The sequence below is a fragment of the Acipenser ruthenus genome, chromosome 2, assembly GCF_902713425.1.
Source record: "Acipenser ruthenus chromosome 2, fAciRut3.2 maternal haplotype, whole genome shotgun sequence".
Taxonomy (NCBI): domain Eukaryota; kingdom Metazoa; phylum Chordata; class Actinopteri; order Acipenseriformes; family Acipenseridae; genus Acipenser; species Acipenser ruthenus.
In genome coordinates this window covers 85,490,383-85,494,592 of record NC_081190.1, presented here as the reverse complement: position 1 = coordinate 85,494,592, position 4,210 = coordinate 85,490,383, and the positions used below count along the sequence as shown (strand labels likewise).

The following is a 4,210-nucleotide window of genomic DNA, read 5'->3' as shown; positions in this document are numbered from 1 at the left end:
AAAGAAACATCTGTAATTGGCGTAATTACAGGGATTAATTATAGCATTGTTTCTTTACCGAATATCTCAATCGTCCTGCCTGGGGACAGACGTGAAGTTATGTATATATACATTTAGTGTGCCCAATTATTTTACCCCCGATTTTCTCCCCAATTTGGAATGTCCAATTATTTTTTCTCCTCATCGCAGCAATTCCTTACACAGCTCAGGAGATCCAAAGGTTCAGTGGGCGTCCTCTGATCCCACAACCAAACTATTATCCTCTTTTACACCCAGGAACTCGAGAGCGGATGTCAGCGAGCTACTGACCTCTGGAGGACAAAGGCCAGCCCTGCAGGTGTCCGCTTTTGAGCTCACAGGGCGCCTGGCCAGCAGGGTTCACTGTAGCGCAATGAGGAGAAACAGTCCCTTTTGTTTTTGCTTCCCTAACCCACGGGAGTGCCAGAGCCAATGTTACGCTCCCTTTGGAATTCACAGCGAAGACCGACAACTTTGCACAGCCAGGACGCGAACCTGTGCTGTATGACCACACAACCACGCTTTTACCAGGTGAGCCACTCGAGGACCCCCTGATAGTGTTTTTGAGGTTAAGATTCATTTAAAAGTTATAACTAGCTCTTTATTTTATATATATATATATATATATATATATATATATATTGCACCAGGATTAGTGAACAAAAGGAAAAGTGAAACGAAGAAACTGTAAAAAGTGACGACTGGACACCAACCACTAAAAGCTGGTAATTTTAAACTTTAAAGAGATAGTTTATACCCTCTAAGCGGGCAATTTCTAATCTCTTTATTCATGCCACTGTCTGGTGCTCCAAGGGAGACTACAGTTGGATTTTTATACCAGCTCTGTTATCCCCAGCTGGGGATGAAATCCATTGCGAAGGGGATGAAGTGGAGGTGGCTGTACACACACACACACAATTTGTTACAAACTGTTTATCCAATTGACAGGAAACTTAGCATCAACATTATAGAGTATACATTAATGATAATATACAAGATTGTGAATGTCACACAGTTTTACATACATCTGGATAATCCCTCATCAGACTGTGATTAAACATTTCATTGCTAATTCTTATTCTATCCTGTACATACTGTTGATATGTCATGTTCATCGTTTAGAGTTTACGTGGCAGGAGATGTATATGTATACATAAGCATAGGCAAATTGTAAGCATGGCAAATTCTTTGTTGAGATTTAGTAATGTCTTTCTCAAAGAGACCCAAGTGTAAATGTTTGTCGTAATCACCATGGATAATAGCATTTACATAATGTCCCGTGACAAGAAATTACATCTAAAATACAAATGTATTTTTTTCAGATTTGTAAAAAAAGACCTGCTTCTCCTGGTGTTGTATCCTTGCTGGACGGAGATGGTGAAGATGCTGGAGGCGGCCAAGCCAGCACAGTATGGGGTAGATTTGACAAGGGACAAGAAAAGGTAATTAGAATTACAACGTGATGTTTAGGAACCCGCATTAGAGAGACAGATAGATTCAAATTATTATTTTTCTCTGTCCCCTTACATTTGTATGCTGTTTGAAATCATATTTTTGTAATAATCTGTTTTCAGGATATGCCATAGACCTAGGTTAGATGAGCCAAAATGTCTTTATATCAGTAGTAACTGTGTATAGCCAGGTATACAATCGGAAACTTAATTCACTTTTGAGTTATTGTCTATGTTTGGTACACAGCTTATCTTCCTGATTTTATTTTTATTTTTTTTAACTTAGGTTCCATTACCAGTGCTGTCCCATAAAAATGAGCCATTTTCCTGCCACATTGTTTCACCCTCTGGACATATCAATGATTCAGATCTTTTACACATATCCATCTTATATGGATGTTTTGTGTTTTGTTTATAAAAAATGTGTAAATGTGTAAAGGACTAGGGGTTGTGGTGTTTGTCTGAAGTAAGAGAGTGGTGGTGTAACATCAAATCATTTGCAGCACGAATAAGTCACAGTCACTGGCCATGTCATGCACACTTATTTCTAACTCATTGGTTGATCGAAAATAAGTTTAACATGCAATGGAGTAGTTCATTGGTTTTATACGCTCCCTTTAAAGATGTAATAAACAATCTCATCCAGTGGGATCTCTTTTCAGAGTGTGCAGTAGCAGAAGGGGATTGTGGGAATGTGTGGAGCTAAGGAAGGTAGAAGGAGATGCGCAGTAGAAACCCTGGGATATGTTTACACAATGAACTAATTTGTGAATGAATATATTTGGTGTTAATTAAAGTTAATAAGACAAAATATTTTAGTGTAAAATTATACTTGATGGTGGGGTACTGCCTTTTTTAATTTTTACAGAGATGTCATTTTTTAAATCTTATTGCTATCTTACCAGAAGGCCACCTCCCCTCCAGACATTCCGATCAGAGAAAAGAGACAATTCGAAGCCAACCCAAAGAGACGTCCAAGACCTTGTCTGGGCTGCCTATCTGTAATATCAGCTAAAAAGGAGGCTCCTGTAACAGTAAGTTATCTTTCCTGTAGCCATTCCCTAGACTGCAGTGTTATGTGGCACTTCATTACCAAATCAATCAGAAAACATGTCACCTTCAGTTAGTCCATTTTTTTAATTTGTTTTTTAAAAATCAATTAAATATATTTAAACTTGTCAGTTTTTGTTTACATTGCATTATTTTGGAACTCTTAATAGAATTATTGATAATAGAAACAACTTTGCAAATGCCATTACTATTTTTCAGATTCCTAGGATGAAACCGGACAGCGTGTGTTTGTCTTCGCCCTCCAGAGTCAGCCCTGGGGTGGTAGCGGTGAGCTGAGCATAATTAAATAATTGGCCATTCCAAATTGGGGAGAAAATAATAAAAAATAATTGGCAACGACTAAATTTATAAAAAAAAAAAAAAAAGTGAAATGCTTCAGTTTTTACAAGCTTGATTAATATGCCCCTATTTACCAGATAGAGGGGTCTACTATTCAATGGTTCTATAGAATGTTGACACACGCTGATGAAAAAATAGCACCATCTAGATTTCTTCCTTATCAAGCAACTAAATCAGACACCATATATCTTGTGATCGTAGCAGATTTTGCCCATTTTGAGGATAAGTGATACCAAACATTAAACAAACTACATGGGAAGTTTTATTAAAAGGATTCTCACCTTTCCCCAGCATACAGCTGATCCTGTCCTAATGTGAAGGTGGATCCAACAAGTGACGTCGTGATCCTGCCAGTCGAAGTGCAGAAAAATCACAGTCAAATGCATGTTGGCCTGATAACCAAATATTGTTCTTTTTTTTTTTTTTTTTTTAATCCTGCGCTAGTAAATCATGTATCTGTGTCAGGATAGCATATACAGCATGCTCATGCCTAAGTAAACAAACATTTTAAGAACATAAGAAAGTTTACAAACGAGAGGAGGCCATTCGGCCCATCTTGCTCTTTTGGTTGTTAGTAGCTTATTGATCCCAGAATCTCATCAAGCAGCTTCTTGAAGGATCCCAGGGTATCGGCTTCAACAACATTACTGGGGAGCGGGTTCCAGACCCTCACAATTCTCTGTGTAGAAAAGTGCCTCCTATTTTCTGTTCTGAATGCCCCTTTATCTAATCTCCATTTGTGACTCCTGGTCCTTGTCGAAAAAGTCCCCTGGGTCGACATTGTCAATACCTTTTAGCATTTTGAATGCTTGAATCAGATCACCGCGTAGTCTTCTTTGTTCGAGACTGAATAGATTCAATTCTTTTAGCCTGTCTGCATACGACATGCCTTTTAAACCCGGGATAATTCTGGTCGCTCTTCTTTGCACTCTTTCTTGAGCAGCAATATCCTTTTTGTAACGAGGTGACCAGAACTGAACACAATATTCTAGATGAGGTCTTACTAATGCATTGTAAAGTTTTAACATTACTTCCCTTGATTTAAATTCAACACTTATCACAATATATCCGAGCATCTTGTTGGCCTTTTTTTATAGCTTCCCCACATTGTCTAGATGAAGACATTTTAATAAAGAACAAAAATAAAAATCACTTTGTTCTTGAGTTTATTTTGGTATCTTTTGAAATTGGTATTCTTCTTGTGTGTGTTTGTGTATATGCATGTGTGTGAAGGATGTGGGTTGGTGGGAGGGTGTTCATTTTAATGGATTTATGTCTTTTTAAGACAGAATGCTTTTGACAGCTGTTTTGTTGTGTTCACAAAGCTTTAA

The 4,210-nt window shown here is 37.8% G+C and overlaps 1 long non-coding RNA gene across 1 annotated transcript; it reads left to right on the top strand.

The window, feature by feature from the left end:
- The first annotated feature begins 1,344 nt into the window (after positions 1-1,344).
- On the top strand, positions 1,345-3,916 carry LOC131705258 (uncharacterized). The gene is made up of 3 exons (XR_009310268.1): positions 1,345-1,460; positions 2,375-2,503; positions 3,171-3,916. It is a non-coding gene; the product is annotated as an uncharacterized LOC131705258 (long non-coding RNA).
- The last annotated feature ends 294 nt before the right edge of the window (positions 3,917-4,210 follow it).